The sequence below is a fragment of the Pinus tabuliformis genome, chromosome 1_2, assembly GCF_031772625.1.
Source record: "Pinus tabuliformis cultivar Carrire ecotype Pingquan chromosome 1_2, CPIR1, whole genome shotgun sequence".
Lineage (NCBI taxonomy): Eukaryota > Viridiplantae > Streptophyta > Pinopsida > Pinales > Pinaceae > Pinus > Pinus tabuliformis.
The window spans coordinates 1,004,302,853-1,004,320,727 of record NC_142298.1 but is presented as its reverse complement, the minus strand read 5'-3'; the positions used below and the strand labels follow the sequence as shown (position 1 = coordinate 1,004,320,727).

At 41.9% G+C, this 17,875-nt stretch overlaps 1 pseudogene; it reads left to right on the top strand.

The window, feature by feature from the left end:
- Positions 1-6,923: 6,923 nt before the first annotated feature.
- LOC149209484 (inositol hexakisphosphate and diphosphoinositol-pentakisphosphate kinase VIP2 pseudogene) overlaps positions 6,924-17,875 on the top strand; it is a 37,373-nt pseudogene continuing 26,421 nt past the window's right edge.

Here is a 17,875-nt window from a genome sequence, read left to right as displayed (position 1 = left end):
AACCAACATCACATTTCAAAAAGATTCATACATACATATACAGAAAATAGCTACACATGCATGCGTAAGCAAACAGATACATATATCATTTAGAGTAAACAAGATAGCTGAAATACAATACGACATATGCATGAAACGTGTTGGCTCTGTTATATTAAGAAGTGTAAGTTCCAGTCATACAATACATCCATGTCCAACCACTAGTTCCGACAGTGGAACGTTACAGTCACTGCCGCCTGCTCCTCCAAAGAGATATACTAGCTCTGCATAGTGGAGAAGTCAAGGCTCGTTACAATACTATCCACGCTTTCTCTAAGATAGTCCTATCGGAATCTTGGCTGAACAAAAGCCTCTACAATGAGTTATGAGGGACTATATATAGAAAAAGGTGTGATGGCCCTTGACATTCCCCTTTGTGACAATTCGTCTACCCTCATGACTCTTCATCTACTCTATGATTGTTACATCCAATTATCGACACTTGAACTTACACTTGACAAGACATTACATTACAATGCACATGTACCCATGTGAGACAAAATGGCTTGAGCAAGCCATGCAAGACATCACTATGACTCGGACAACTGTTGGAAGACCAGCTCTTCGACATCCTCATGGTGGTCGACAGTAGTGAACTGATGCCAAGCTCGGTAGTCCGCAATGGTGTTCGTGTACTCTAAGGTGACATATTTCTGGAAACAAACTCTTGCCTCCATAGCATCCGAGTACACTTCTCGGTCTCCTCTGTCCAACTCGTTTGATAGCATGTGCATTATTGTCTTGAGTGCGGTCGGACTAGCAACATACTTGTGCATGGTGTCTACATTGATTAACAAGACTGGGATGGTGGCTATGCGCATCAACTCGTCAAAGTATGAGTCAAGCTCTAGTCGGACCTGTGTCTCTGTCTTTGTCTGGGTGAGTTTCCCAATAGATGGGATCACATGTGTGCACACAATAACATCCGTACTCTTAAATACATGTGCATGGGAAGCCTGTAAACTAGTGATGAGTTGTGGGAAATCTTCATAGTTCTGGATTTGACTCCAGATGCATGCATTCAGCTCAACTGCTCTGGGATTCATCATCTTAGGCAAGTGTAATGGGTAGCTAGTTTCAACGATGGAATTTTACATTCGATGGGGAGGATCACTTCCAAACCATAGACCAACTAGAATGGTGTGAATCTAGCAGCAATCCTAACTAAGGTTCGATATACCCACAAGGCAAGAAAGAGAAGCAAGTGCCAGTCTCATTTGTGGACCTGTATCATATGTTGAAGCATGGTCTTAAGAACTTTTTTAATAGCCTCAACTTGTTTGTTAACCTGAGGATAATAGGGAGTGGAATTTTCATGTGAAAGTCCCAATTTGGCAGTTAATTCAGTCATCATATGATTTCGAAAATGCTTCCCATGATCTATAACTATTACTTGTTGAACACCAAACCTAGTAATCACATTGTTGAAGAAAAAATATACAGTCGTTTCACCGTTGTTGTTAAATGTAGGCAACGCTTCGGTCCACTTGGTAAAGCAGTCAACAATGACAATAATATAGCCATGCCCCCCAGCCGAATGAGGGTTCCATGTCATAAATTTGATACCCCATTTTGTAAAGGGACCAACGGTGACAACGGGATGCAACGGAGTAGGCGGAGCACAGATCTTATGATCATAGATCTAGCACGCATGACACTTCTGGACTACGAGGACACAGTGGTGGAAAATGGTGGGCCAAAAGTAACCATGCGTGTAAGATCTTTTGCACGATAGCATAACCAGATAAATGTCCGTCACATGCCCCTAAGTGGCATTCATTGAGGACTTTCTTGACCTCCTCGAGACTGAGGCACCTCCATAAAATCATATCAATACCGCAACACTAAAGGGTGTCGCCAATAATCACATAATTTAGGGATTAGTACTGGATATGTCGTTGCTCTGAGCGAGAGGTATTAGGTCAGAAATTCTGGATCTGGATATAGATCAAAAAATCTCCATACCATGAGTCAAATGACGAGATAGAAAACAATGACTCATCTCGAAGGAATCTTCAGATGTAGATTCAACATCAAGGGATGGGAGATTGCACATTAGTTCGGCAAAAACTAAGGATTTATTTGACTTGGATTTGATGAATTCCAAGTCAAACTCTTGGAGAATAATGATCCACTTAGAATATTTTCCCCCAGCAATTGGCATGACAATATGTATGTCATAGGGTTACAATCAGAAACGACTGTAGTTTTTTGAAGCAAGATGTAATGTCGAAATTGTTGGACGACTTGACCGGCCCCAAAGCTAACTTTCCCACATGAGTATACCGAATATCGGTATCGTTAAGGTTCCAACTCAGATAATAAATGGGATGTTTGGTCCCCATATCATCTTCTTGGACCAACACTATAAATATAGTAGATATGGTGGCAGCTAGGTACAATAAATAATTGCATTGATGGTCAGGGGGATATAAGAGAGATGCCTAAACCAGTAGACCTTTCAAGGCATCAAACACTTTCTGTACAGCGTCATCCCAATGGAAGGGAATCCCTTTTTCTAGTAAGCAAGTAAATCCTTTGGTCATTTAAGCATATTAGGGATGAACCTCCTTAGGAAGTTACCTTTCCCTTGGATTCTTTGTAACTGAACAAGGGAGTAAGGCACAGCTAAGTCAATGATTTCTTTGAATTTTAAAGGATCAATATGAATTCCTTGTTTTGAAATGACGAAACGAAGCAATCGACTAGAACCACCACAAAACACACATGTGTGTGGGTTAAGTCGAATGTTGTAATGTCTACAACAGAGAAAAATGGCTCGTAAATGCATGGGGTGATCAGCCCGATGCTTGGAGTGAGTATGGAGATCATCCAGATAGGGTTGCGCGATATGCTTGATTTCATGGAAAGCGTAATCCATCGCATGTTGAAACATGGCCCCTATGTTCTTTAAACCAAAAGGAAGCTTCCTATAAGAAAAAGTATCCCATGGACAAATAAATGTGGTTTTAGGTTGGTCCATCGAGAGAATGTTGATTTCATTATAGCCCGAGAATCCATCCATAAATGAATAAATATTGCATCCAACGCAGTCATCAATAATCTAGTCAATAAACGAGGTCATGTAGTTGTCTTTTAGACAAGCACAATTTACGTACCAATAATTGACACATAATCGGATCGTGCCCTGTTTTCTTCATGACGAGGACAATGTTTGATACCAATCAGTTAAAGGAACGAGGTATATGAAACCAGCCCAAAGAAGCTTTTCGATTTCATATTTTATCCCAGCAACTTTATTGGGATGGACCTTACGGAGGTGTTGTCGGAAGGGTTTGCCATCAAGAAACGTCTTGATTTCATGCACTACTATGTTTGGGTCGATACGTCGCATTTATTCATATGTCCAGGCAAAGACATCTCTGAACTCATGAAAAATGGCTCGATAAATCTCAATTTCAAAGAAGAACAAGATTCTCTTATGTATAAACTTTTGATTATTCTTGGTTTAATCAAAATATCGAGAGTAATGGTTTCTTTGATATTCAAAAGGTTCTTTTCAGACTCGACATAATGAATGGAGATGGAATTCGTAAAGGGATCAACAAAATTAGGTAGGTATACACCACTGAGATTATCTTCAATGGTATCCAGGAAGGAGGAACGATGATGATGTTAAACCCATGGTGCATCATCTGACATCATGATTTCCATGATGCTTTCATTGGTAGAGAATATACATGAAAAAGGATCAGAGGGCGTGCCATAATCTAGTGATCGATCTACCCAACTAATTGAAGAAAAAGTATGGGCCGCACAAACCGAATACATGGCTTCGTAATCTTGCTCAATGGGGCTAAGCGGTATTCGATCGCCAAGTTTTTTTATGTCAGTTTCATCAGGTACAATCCATGGATCGACCAGGATCGCAGAGGATGATATCATGTTGATATAAGCAACCGAAGGGGAGGAGATGGGAAGGAGAGGGGGAGGGAGAGAAAATGTTCCCATAAGCGATGAATCCTTCAAAAATCTAACTTTGACATGTTGATATGAATGTAGGGCTTCCCCTAAAGAGGGGCACTTCTAGTAACATTGGAATTAGAGGAAAAAAAGGTGAGTTGATCTATAGCCACGATCCTGCTTTTATGAGGAAATGCGATCATTTTGAAGTAAGTTGAAATGATGAAAGCCATAGCATAAACCCATGTACGTCCCAGTAGAATATTATAATCGAAAGGTCCATTGATAACTTATACTTCAACGGAGACAGATTTTCCCCCTAATTCCACTTGGAGGTAATTCAAAATCCCACAAGGTTTGTATGTCCTTCCATCAAAGTATTTTGATGTGGTGGTTGATTAACTCAGTTGGGGTGAACCAATCACCTTCTAGCAAGACAAAGACATGATGCAGGTCAAGGTTCCCCCATCCACAATAGAATCATGAATGTTCTTACCATACACAATGCCCTGAATCATAAAAGCTAACTGAGTCGGAAGTCAAGGGGTATATTTTTCAAGAGAGAAAACCACTAGGTTGGAATCTGATGGATCCACACATCCGATAGCTGACAACAATGCCTTATTTTGGGTGGGGTAGTTTTTTAACACCTCAAGAGTCGACATAGCTGATGGAGATGGATCCGAGTCTTCAACTATGTTGTAATTTTGAGTGGCTCTTGAACGAGGGTTTAAAGCATACTTATGGATAACACCCTTCAAAGGCTTGATAGTCAATTCCGTAGGACCCAGAGGTGGAATAGGATCAGATGAAGATGGTGTTAAACTGGCAGGTTGATCAGTAGCCTGACCATTTGGTGGATTTGCATTACGATAGTCCTTATTTCGAGTGGCCACTATGACATAAGATTTCATCTTTGACAAGGAAAGTATCAAAACTATGTTAGAGGAAGAATCCTCTTGGGAAACCATATGAGTCTCCTAATTGGGAAATGGGTTGGTCAGCATAAGGGGAGAAGTGGATGATTTAAGAAACTTATTCACTTCAGCGTAGTGCGGACAATCACATGTAAAGTGATCCTGGTTACAAATCAAGCATTGGTATCAAGGCTTTCGTTTCTAATTGGAAGATGAATTTTTTTGTTTATCCTACGGTGAGGAATCCTTATTTTTATTACTTTTACCTTTATTTGTACTTCAAGGTTGTTGTTGAGACTTTCCTTTATCAAATGAGACGACATTTATCTCAAAAGTAGAAGTCACAGGAGGATGAGATTAAGGGTTTTGTACATGAGCGGTGAGAGAAATACCATAGGGTTTAATCGCTGGCTACAAACTGGCAGAACCAATAATTCCAATGGCAACATGAGATTCTTTACCAGGTTGAGGAGGAACAGTATTCGAGGGTCTCAGAATGTTAGGTATCTTATCACAGAGCATGCACGATTGGGTATAAAATGGATCTAAATATTGAGCACGAGGAATAACTTTCTCTTCGGTCATGACTGCACCTTTGGCCACATCTTTTGTTATGAAAGATAACAGAGATTTGAAAAACCATTCTATTAACAGATGATCATAAACATAAGTCTTTACCAACCGATGACGATGCCTCCACTCATGAATGTGATTAGAAATGTGAGTGGAGTCTGATTCTTTGAAGTTAGTCAATAGTTTTGTTCCAGTTTCGTATCTGATCGAAAAATGGAAATGTGTGAGGAAGGTAGTGGCTAAAGTGTTGAAGTTGTGAAACGACGCTCTAGGTAACTCAATATACCATTCAGTTGCAGTACCTGTAAGCGTTCGTTGGAAAAGACGAATTCGAATGGAATCATCATTAAGGCAATTGTATGAACACCATAGATGATACATCATAACATGCGTTCAAAGGTGTTCTCCGGGATTCCCATTTAATTTTGGGATATCAGAAGGAAACTTGGTTGGAATAATCGACCACCATGGAAAATGAGTAATGGGGTCATTAGTAAGCTAGGTAAAATCTGGTAATTCAAGAGTAGCCACAAAAGGAAACTGTCGATTAAAGTTTGAAGGCAGATGACCCGGTTATGAAGGGATAGCCTGGGAAATAGGAACTTGCATTCCTAGGTAAGGAGGGTTATGATAATAAGGAACCTAGTTACCAGAATATGGAGGGTTCTGATAAGAATCATAAAGGTGAGTTTGTTTCCCAGTCCCCAGATGGCGATAAAGTTGTTGGAATGGTTGGGTTTGGATTTGTTGGCCTTGAAAAGGCACTTGATGTGATCCATATTATTGCCCGATAGGGGTTTTCATTGCCCCCTGGTACAGGTTTGATTGAGACTGCACCAAATTTTGAATAATTTGACCTATCAAAACTTGAGGAGAACCTTACACAAGCGATTGAGAAGGTGAGGGACCCTGTACAGGTTGACTAGTCGAGACCTTGGGGGAACCAGAAACCATTGGAATAGAGTGTAAAGGTTGGCTCAGATGTATTTAAGCTTGTTGAGGTTCAGATGGATAGGTAGGAATTTGTGATAAAGAAGGTACATTTTGAGGATTCAACAATCGATCCCAAAAACAACTAGCTTGAACGGATAAAGTAGGTTGCCAAGCACTAGTAGCCATTCGAGGATAAGGAGGACTATAACTAGGAAAATTACCATATTGAGCTATACCAACAATAAGTTCCCCCATTTCCATGGTAGGAGGGGATGATGGAGGAAATTGCAAACCAAATGGAGGGTGTTGTAGCTCATTCTGGCACAGCTGAAATATCAAAGATCTTCAAGAAAGTTCTAGCACTAATTTAGGGTTTCAAGAGGTCGCACATACTTGTATATGTGAGAGGGCCTGCCATAGCCCAAGAGAAAGCCAACGTGGTGACTAAAGAGCATCGCACAGTAACATTCCTCTACACCAACTACGAGAACAACAGAGGAGTCAAGTTATTGTTTCGAATTGGTGGAATTGCGAAAGATGGGGATGGATGCCGACGATTCCCCCTCCAGAATCACAGTGGGAGTATGTGTAATGGAAAACAAGGTTCTTTCTGCTCCCATGATGCAATCCTTGATCATTTGAAGGAATTTGGCAAATTTTAGATTATAATATTTTGAGACAAGGTCATTCTTGAAGAGCCAATGATGAAGTGGCCAATTTTTTATTGCTTGATTGCTTTTTATTAAACTGGCTACCTTCTTCAGAAATATGAAGCTTATATTTCTCTTCGAAAGCCTTTCCTTGTGAATGAGCTTGGACCTCAACATCTTCTCCGTGATCGTCGCAAGGTATATGAACGTCTTCAAAAATTTGGCATTCCTACTCCAAGCTATGCACTTGTGAACAGGGATTACCCCTACCAAGAGCTGAACTACTTTGTGGAGCAAGGGATTTTGTTGAATTCCATGGAAAGTGAATTATGAAGAATTTTGTGGAAAAACCAATTCATGGAAAGCTGAAAATCATTCAAGTGAGTTTCTTTTAGATGTTAGAAAAGTACGAAGAGAAGGGTCATACATATATGAAGAATTCATGCCCCCTGGGGAAACAAATGTCAAGGTTTATATGGTTGGGCCTAACTATGCTCATGCAGAGGCCAGAAAGTCTCCCATTGTTGATGGTGTTGTCATAAGGAGCCCTGATGGGAAAGAGGTGAGGTATCCAGTTCTATTGACACCAACAAAAAAGCAAATGGTAAGGGAAGTTTGCATAGTCTTCGGTCAAGTGGTATGTGGATTTGATCTTCTATGTTGCCAAGGAACATATTACGTTTGTTCTGTAAATGTATGGAGCTTTGTAAAGAATTCTTATAAGTATTATGATGATTGTAGAAAATCCTGTAGATTCACAAGCTCATGTAATCTACTAAAACAAGAGACAAGAATCTACTTCTACTCTTTAACGCGGAAGCCCATAAACATCGAGAAAACAATAATCAATAAAGGAAGAGAATAAAAGGCATATAACACAATAAATATCTAGGGAAAGCCACATTTCAAAACCCCACTATCTATTTTGTATTAATCCAGAAAATCAAGATGAAATTACAATGCTTTTTCTCTCTAGAACAATCCCAACACTCAGCAAATTCAATCTCCAACTCATAAGAAATCTCAAGGCCAAAGCTTAGCCTCTTCACAAGCTCTCCAAGTCTATATTCTAATGTGTAATTCCTATGAAGGATAGATTGTATTTAAATGGAAATAAAGCTTCTAAAAATAGCGCAATCCCTCAAGGATCAATTCCTGATTGCATGCACTATCAGTGCAACTTAGAAAAAGCTAAAACAAATAGTACATTGTCCCTGCACTCTAGTCTCAACTGGGTCTTTCTCAGAATTGACATGCATGAGTTTCTGATGAGTAAATATTCAGTTAACTAGAGTAGAACTGGTGGAGTTCATTAGTGTCACCACTTACTGTTAACTCACTATTAGTTCTCTCAATCAGTTTGAGAACTAATTTAATTGAACTGACACATGAAACTGAGTATTTTATTTTACAACTCACAGTTAACTCACACTGGACTCCTACAAAGTAGGGAGAACATATACATGACTTCCAACTTGAATTTCCTAAGTTAAGTAAGTTTAATAAACTTAATTTAACTATTTTAAGTTTCTATGAGAGTAGAATTCAAATTTAATTCAAGGACAAATTAAATTGGAATTTCTTGTTGCCATTTCTCAACACTCCCTCTCAACAAGAAAGGGATTATCAACTACCCCAATCCTATCTCTGTGAAATTAAAATTTACATCTTGACAATGCCTTTGTCAATATGTCAGCATCTTGCTCCTCCGTGGGAATGTAATCTAACAACATGATCCGCCTCAATACACAATCTCTAAGATGATGATACTGGATATCAATATGCTTGGACCAATCATGAAAGACTGGATTTTCAGAGAGTTTGATACAACTCTAATTATCACAATAAATCATTGTCGGATCCATCTGCTGACCAAACAAACCAACCAATATCTTCCTCATCCAGATAGCCTCACATGTTGCCTAACTTGCAGCCATGTACTCTGCCTCTGCCGAACTAAGTGCAACCGATCTTTTTTTCCTGTTGTACCAAGAAACTGCCACTGACCCAATACTAAAGATCCATCTTGATGTGCTCTTCCTGTCAAATGGACTTGTTATCACCCCAAGAAACTCTCCTAGGTTGTATCTCGGAGATGCTCGGGAACATTACAAACTCAACAAAATGTTGGAGATGGGTGAATGGAAGGAATGATGCTTGTTCAAGCCAGATAACCACTTCTACTATGCTTAACTCTAGACATGGGTGAACACCCCCAGACTACAAGGCTTTAGACCACCAATTACTCATAGTTTGAGGATTAGGTGAAAATGGAGAATACTAACCACACCAGCAGATGCACAAGACCATGTGATGATCGGATGCAACCAGTAGAGAGGTCTGCTAATCTATTTCCTAATGCACAGACAGGATGATCGCTCTCTAGCATTGAGTAAATAGAAACTTGCACAGCACATTCAATGATACGTACTAGACTTCAACACAGAGGTGGGATGACAGCCCCTATAATGCTAAATATCAAGACATATGAACCAATGTATAACAGGCACAGCCCAGAACAGAGTATAAATGGAAAGTGAGCAATTAACAGTAAAAGAAGCTTGTATTAGCTAAAAATGAAGACCAAATGTTGCAAGTATCAAAGTAGTTACAGTCTCCAAAAGTTGAACCTTACATCAAAACAACAACCATCAACCCTCCTTCCCTTGATTACATCTGTGTTCTGGGTATATATAGAGTTTGATTACAAAAATGCTCTGCTGATCAATGCGTGGAGGGGTCATAACTGACCACCAACCGCTTTAACTATCTAGTATGGGTCTCTGCTACAATATACGTGTTTTAATGAACAAAATTGACCTTTTCAGTTTTTCGGCGGTACTTCTCTGAGTAGGTGGAATGTTGTATGAAAGAATGCTCCATAACTGCTTAATGAATTCAACTGCTTGAGGCATGTCCTTCTCATCCTTCGGCCATACTGCTCTTGAATGCAATGGTTGAGGTTCTGCCATAGATGGTACCAGGAACTGGTTATGCTTGTCCTTCTCCCTCTCGGGTACACAATGCGTTAAATGCAGTAGTTGAAGTAGTAATGCACCAGACACTGTTAGATGGTCGCTTCTATCCTTCGGGTGCATGGCATGACCAGGGGTGAGGATTGCATGGCGGGTAGACAAACTGAATGGAGGAACGAGGTTGGCCGTCAGATTGCATAATTGAACAGCGGAGATTGGTTTGCAGAAGCTATCAGGAGACATGAGATCGGGATGGACGAGGGTCGTTGGATCGCATATGGTCAGATTCAATGATGATCGAGGGCAGAAACTGCACGGAGTTTATCGGGCTAAGCGGTAAGCGGTAATGCTCGCACCGCTTTCAAAGGTCAGGTGGTAATCGTACACGGGCTAGTGATTAAAATAAGTGCACGCCGCATGGCAGATGGTACAGGGGGAAAACTGCTTTCCCCGCGAGTTAACACGCGGGCGGTTCACGGGATGAAGAGGAGCGAACGTCGTTGGATTGAGAGGTAGACGATCGGACAGAGGGGGAAATAAATGTGGTTTAACATGCCGGGAAAAAAGGATGTGGTGGCGGGGACCATTGGATCAGGACGATCAACAGCTGCAAACAAAGAACGATGATCGGTTGCGGAAGCGCGGGGTCGCATGAACATGGTCCTTCGGGGGCTTAAGTTCTGTGCTCAGGGCTTGAAGAAGTAGAGGCATATGCCGATTTTGGAGGAAAAACAGAGGCAGCTGGGTGACAAGTAATAAGTGGGGTGAAGGAGAAGGTGACTGATGCAAGTTTTCTTTCAGCACAAACAACACGGCCGAGCTATCTTTGACCTTCAAATGTTGAAGTATCTAGCAGAGCTAACACTGGCTCCTTCTGGGGATGAGATCCTCCTTATGAGGTCTCAAGAACTACAGACCAATGCCTTCATACGAAACAAGCTTAAAAATATTTCCTAGTATTCCATTGGGCATGGAGTCTAATTAATTCTATGGTAAAACCTGCAAAAGAACATGCTTACAATCATCAAGGCACAGAAACCTTAAACCACATAAATCTTCAAAAATTGGCCATCTACTGGACCATCAAAACTGTTTCTCCGCCTCAAGCCCAGCCTATCAGTCGGTTCTTCATAGATCTGCAAAATTGAATTTATTTGATCCTCTACCTCAAAGAGTTTAGGGCATTTGACCTTATTAGGTAGAGATGGCTTATATTTCACCCCCTCTCTGTATGCTCTCCTCCTTGGATGTTCTTCATGGGAGCTTTTGTGCACCTGCTGAATAACCATGGCTACGGTGTACTTCTCTATGCCCTTTGTGGCCTGCACAATTAATATGAATGGCGAACCAATGCATTCTTGTGTGGAGGACACAAAGACATCATCTGCTCTTACATCTTTCTTAGAGCAGTCCACATCCAAGGAGGTGTCCCATCTCTGTGCACCCTCTTCCTCTGTGATCTAATAAACCACCCCTTCAAGCTATGTGGAGGCCACCTGGGTAGGTTTCAGAATATCAAGACTGAGGTGATTAGTATCAGCCTTGGGAATGGAGCTATGACCTACCTCAGTGCCTAGGGGGCAATTATGAGGGATTCTCTTTTGAGCAGATAGAGAAACATAAGATGATGGGGAGTTTTCTTCTCCCTTATTGATCATTGGGCTGGCGACAAAAGCAGGTTGGCTAATTTGCAGATCTACATAGTCATTGGAAGATGGGCTAGCTTTAGGCTCTTCGAGGATGGTGAGGTCTGCTGCTAGCTGCTTCTGCTGACAAGCTTGTTGTTCTGCAGCTACAACAAACTCACGAGCAGTGTCTCTAGATAATGACTTTTCAAAGGCAACTCGATTTAAGAAAGGGGCAGTGCCCTCGTCTTCCATACCATGGACCTCATCCTCTTCTTTGACACACTCTTCCTCCATGACTGTATTCTGAAAAAGGGTCTTCACTTGCATCTTTTTTTCTTTGCAAAATCTGTGACTGCTCCTTTGCTCCACTATATAGATTTGGCTTTGGAAGAGCAAAGGTACTAGGAGCTCCTGCTTCCTCAAAATACCGCTAAGCCTCTAATCTGGAAATTTCAAAGGCTAATGACTCTATCATCCTGGCCAATTTATCGATCTTAGGATCAGAGGATGATGAGAGCTCTCCTACCTGTCTTCTCCTATCAACATCACCTCTGAGCCTCTCTGCAGCTATGATGTTTGATTCTACTTCAAAGGTTGCATCTTGCATATCAGCCAAAGAAGCACATCTTCTTTCTCTTAACAGCAGGCAGAATTGAGAGTCGAAGGCATTGGCATAAGTGAGCATAGCAGAAGTAGGGGTGGGTTTCACTTCAGCTGGCATTCTGTTGTACATATGATTGAATTTGATGTTGAAATCAGACAACAGCTCACCATTCTCCCTCTGCAAGTTCCCAAATTCAGTATGGTAGTAGAGCAGATCTTTATTATCCCCCCAATGCTTTAGGAACACATCATCTAAGGCCTCAATGTCTGCTATAGACCTAGGGGCTAATTCTCTGAACCATTTTCTAGCCTCCCCATCTAGGCTTTGGACAAAAACCCTCATCCACACATCATCTTCATTGATATCCAGGCTATCAGCATAGCTATAAAAAGACTCAAGGTGCTCTTCAGCTATTACTCCTTCTGTACCAGTAAACTTAGGCATATATTCCTGATAATCTCCTGCGGGCATGGCATTTAAAGGGACAGGCAAGACCAAAGGTCCATACCTAGCAGCAACGATTCTTTCTATCTTTGAGGGAGCTTGTTGGCCTGCCATGACTGAGGTGGGTGGAAGGATACAGGTAGATTGAGTAGTATGGATCAATGAAATGAATGATAGAGACAGAGGAATATGATGGACAGCATGGGATGCTTTCTTTAGACTAAGATCCGAAAGGGAAATGAATGAACAGGAGCTTTATGAATCTCTGAAGGTGACTTCTTCACTAGCAGAGATACGTGGGGTTTTTAGGCTTAGCTGATCCTGATGCTCCTTTCTACGAAATTTTCTTCTGCTTAACAATCTTCTCAGGGTCAGGCACTAGTTCAGTTGGTGATGTCTGAGGATTTCTTCGAGCATGTCTCACAAACTGAGCCATGACTGTACTATGGAGTCGCCAAAGGTTGGTCTTCCTCCAGTGGAGTCGCCAGATGAATGATTACAACCAAAAATGTGCCGAGACTTTGTCTATCATCAAAATCTGGAACTGTGTCGTTCTCCTAGGGAAGCTGAGCTTCAATCTCCTCTCCTCGGCAACGGCGCCAATTAATGTTATCACCCCAAGAAACTCTCCTAGGTTGTATCTCGGAGATGCTTGGGAACATTACAAACTCAACAAAATGTTGGAGATGGGTGAATGAAAGGAATGATGCTTGTTCAAGCCAGATAACCACTTCTACTATGCTTAACTCTAGACATGGGTGAACACCCCCAGACTACAAGGCTTTAGACCACCATTTACTCACAGTTTGAGGATTAGGTGAACATGGAGAATACTGACCACACCAGCAGATGCACAAGACCATGTGATGGCCAGCTACAACCAGTAGAGAGGTCTGCTAATATATTTCCTAATGCACAGACAGGATGACAGCTCTCTGGCATTGAGTAAACATAAACTTGCACAACACATTCAATGATACATACTAGACTTCAACACAGAGGTGGGATGACAGCCCCTCTAATGCTAAATATCAAGAGCACATGAACCAATGTATAACAGGCACAACCCAGAACAGAGTAGAAATGGAAAGTGAGCAATTAACAGCAAAAGAAGCTTGTATTAGCTGAAAATTAAGACCAGACGCTGCAAGTATCAAAGTAGTTACAGTCTCCAGAAGTTGAACTTTACACCAAAACAACAACCATCAACCCTCCTTCCCTTGATTACATTTGTGTTCTGGGTATATATAGAGTTTGACTACAAAAATGCTCTGTTGATCAATGCGTGGAGGGGTCATAACTGACCACCAACCGCTTTAACTATCTAGTATGGGTCTCTGCTGCAATCTACGTGTTTTAATGAAAAAAATTGACCTTTTCTATTGTTCAACGATCCTTCTCTAAGCAGGTGGAATGTCATATGAAAGAATGCTCCATAATTGCTGAATGAATTCAACTGCTTTAGGCATGTCCTTCTCGTCCTTCGGCCATACTGCTCTTGAATGCAGTGGTTGACATTCTGCCATAGATGGTACTGGGAACTGGTTATGCTCGTCCTTCTCCCTCTCAGGTACACAATGCGTTAAATGTAGTAATTGAAGTAGTAATGCACCAGACACTATTAGATGGTCGCTTTTGTCCTTCGGGTGCACGGCATGACCAGGGGTGAGTACTGCATGGCGGGTAGACAAATTCAATGGAGGAATGAAGCTAGCCATCGGATTGCATAACTGAACAACGGAGATTGGTTCGCAGAAGCTATCAGGAGACATGATATCGGGATGGACAAGGGTCGTTGGATCTCATATGGTCAGATCCAATGGTGATTGGGGGTGGAAGCTGCACGGAGTTTATCGGGCGGGGAGAGTAGGGCTAGCAGTAAGCGGTAATGCTCGCACCGCTTTCAAAGGTCGGGTGGTAATCGTACGCGGGTTAGCGATTACAATAAGCGCATGCCACGTGGCGGATGGGACAGGGGAAAAACCGCTTTCCCCACGAGTTAACGCGCGGCCGGTTCACGGGATGAAGAGGAGCAAACATCGTTGGATTGCGAGGCAGACGATTAGACGGTGAGGGAAATAAACTGGGTTTAACGCGTGGGGAAAAAGGGCTATGGTGGCGGGGACCGTCGGATTGAGACGATCAATGGCTGCAAACAAAGAATGATGATCGGCTGCGGAAGCGCGGGGTCGCATGAACATGGTCCTTCGAGGGCTTAAGTTCTATGCTCAGGGCTTGGAGAAGTAGAGGCGTATGCCGAGTTTGGAGGAAAAAAAGAGGCAGCTGGGTGACAGGTAATAAGCGGGGTGAAGGAGAAGGCAACTGATGCAAGTTTTCTTTCAGCATAAACAACACGGTCAAGCTGTCTTTGACCTTCAAATGTTGAAGTATCTAGCAGAGCCAACAGGACTCCCTGCCCAATCTGCATTGGTGAAGCCTTAAAGCTTCACTCCCTTTGTCCATCTGTACCATAACCCAAACTAATTAGTGCCTCTGAGGTATCTCAATACATGCTTTATCACCTTCCAATACAGCTTGGTAGGCCTAACCATCACTTGACTAAGCTAGTTAACTGCATAGCACATATTTGGTCGTGTGTTCACCAAGTACAAGAGTGAACCCAAAAGTTGTCGGTAAACAATAGCTTCCACTACTTCCCCTGAAGTAGCATCCTCCTTCCTCCAGTTACCAGCTAGAGGAGTCTCCATGGGTTTACTGCACTCCATGCGAAATATCCTTGAGTATCTCGTTGTCATACTTTCCCTGAGATACAAACAACTCTCCATTTCTCTGCCATACCTCCATGCCAAGAAAGTAATGCATGAGCCCCATGTCCTTCATCTCAAACTATCTTACAAGGTCCTCATTGCAAGATTTGATGAGCTTCTCATCACCTGTCAGTATGAGATCATCTACATAAAGTACAATGATCAACATATTACCTTCCCCCACTATGTGATACAAGTTCGCATCTGCTTCACTCTTTGTGAAGTCCAACCCAATGAAGTAGATATCTATCTTGGTGTACCAATCACGGGGTGCTTGCTTCAACCCATACAATGCTCTCTTGAGTCGGCACACATGCGACTCACGATCCAAGGTTTCAAAACCTTGAGGTTGCTCTATGTACACCTCTTCCTCAATCATGCCATTGAGGAAGGTAGTCTTCACATCCATCTGATGGATCTTCCAACCCATATGTGTTGATAGTGCCAAAATAGATCTGATTGACTAGTAACTTGTAACGAGAGAAAAGGTCCCATCATATTCAATCCCCTTTACCTGTGAAAAGCCATAGGCCAGAAATTTGGCCTTATACTTCTCCACACTACCATCTGCAGCTTTCTTTACCTTGTAAATCCAATGGGAGCTCACAACTGACTTGTCCTCTGGTCTCGAGACCACATCCCAAACACGGTTTTGAACTATGGATTCATACTCCTCCACCATCACATCAACAAAAACCAGTTGTTGCATTGCTTCCTGAAAGGAAGATGGCTCTATCACAACACATGCACCCATAAGTTCCATGTATCCAGTGTACATCTCTAGCGACCTCCTATTATGTGCTAAGAAGAGGCTTCTCCCACATTCTCCAGTGCATCATCCAACAATCTGTCAACCTCTCTAGTGCACTTTCTTCCCTCTCTAGAATACTTTACCTGAGTGGATGTCTCCACTCTTTGAACCTCTACAGATGGTTGCTCCACATCAATCTGAGGCCCCTCAACCTTAGGAGCTAAAATTTCTCATCTACATGTAGGTCAAGCTCCCTCTCAAGGGATACTTGCATGTCCTTCTCCTCATCGAATCTGATATCCCTACGAACCACTATCATCTGATTGGTCGGCATGTACACCCGAGAGTTGTGGAGTGTATCAGTGTACCCCAAAAAGATCCCCAACTCTATTGTTGGCTCAAGCTTCTTCCGTACATCTTTGGTCACATGGAAATAAACGATGACCCAAAAATCCTGAAGTGACCAACATCTGGCCCCTTACCAGAATAAACCTCCTCTGGTGTCTTCATATCAAGTATCTAATGTGGGCTATGGTTCAAAACATAAACAGTTGTGTTGAATGCCTCACCCCACAAGTGTAGTGGTAAACCCTAATCATGCAACATCGCCCTTGTTGCCCCTACTATGCTCTTGTTCTTCCTCTCAGCAACCCCATTCTGTTGAGGGTTATGAGGTGTCGTCAACTCTTGTTTAATCCATTCCACTACAGAAAATTTCTTAAACTCATTGGAGACATACTCACCATCATTATCACTCCATAGAGATTTAACTTTCTTTCCAAACTCTTTCTCTACCAATGCTTTGAACTCACAAAACTTTGTGAAAGTTTGATCCTTTTTCTGCATAAAAAATACACAGCATTTATGAGAATAGTCATCAACAAATATAACATAATACCTATGTTTTTTCGTGGATGTTGTCGAGAATGGTCCACACACATCTGAATGGACTCTCTCCATAATAGACTCTGCTTGACTGTCTATGTCTCCAAAGGAAGACTTGGTGTATTTTCCCAAGGTACAACCCCTGCATGTATCAACTTGCGTAAGCGTACCTTTGGGAAGACCGATAGATATTTGTTGCAATATCTTCAAAGCCCCATGATGCAAGTGGTCCAATCACCTGTTCCACAACTCGTCGACGTCTCGACTCAACATCTTTTCTGCTTTTGAACTCAAAGAAGCATAATCCTCTACCTCTATCTTATAGAGATTATGAACTTGAATCCCTATCTTCTTTACTTGACCCGTGGCTATGTGTCGAAGGAACGCCTTTCCTTTCGAGAAGATCACATCATAGCCTCCATCCTCAAGCATGGAAATGGATATCAAGTTCTTCGTCAGTCTAAGTACATGCATAACATTCTTCAAGATGAGTGGAGCCGCATGATCCCTCTTAAAAGTAATAGTGCTCACACCAGTAACACTATACTTACCGTCGTCACCCATATCGATATGCATCTTGATATATTTCTCCTCCAATTCACTGAATAACTCTTTGTCGTCGGTCATGTGGAAAGAAGCTCCACTGTCTAAGTACCAGACTCTTCTCATCATTGAAGAGACCATGCATGAAATGAGGGAAAATTCCAATTCAAATTAGGATGCCAAAGCCTCACCCGTTGCTCCTCCTGAGGACTTCTCCTTTGACTTCTTCAATGGACAATTT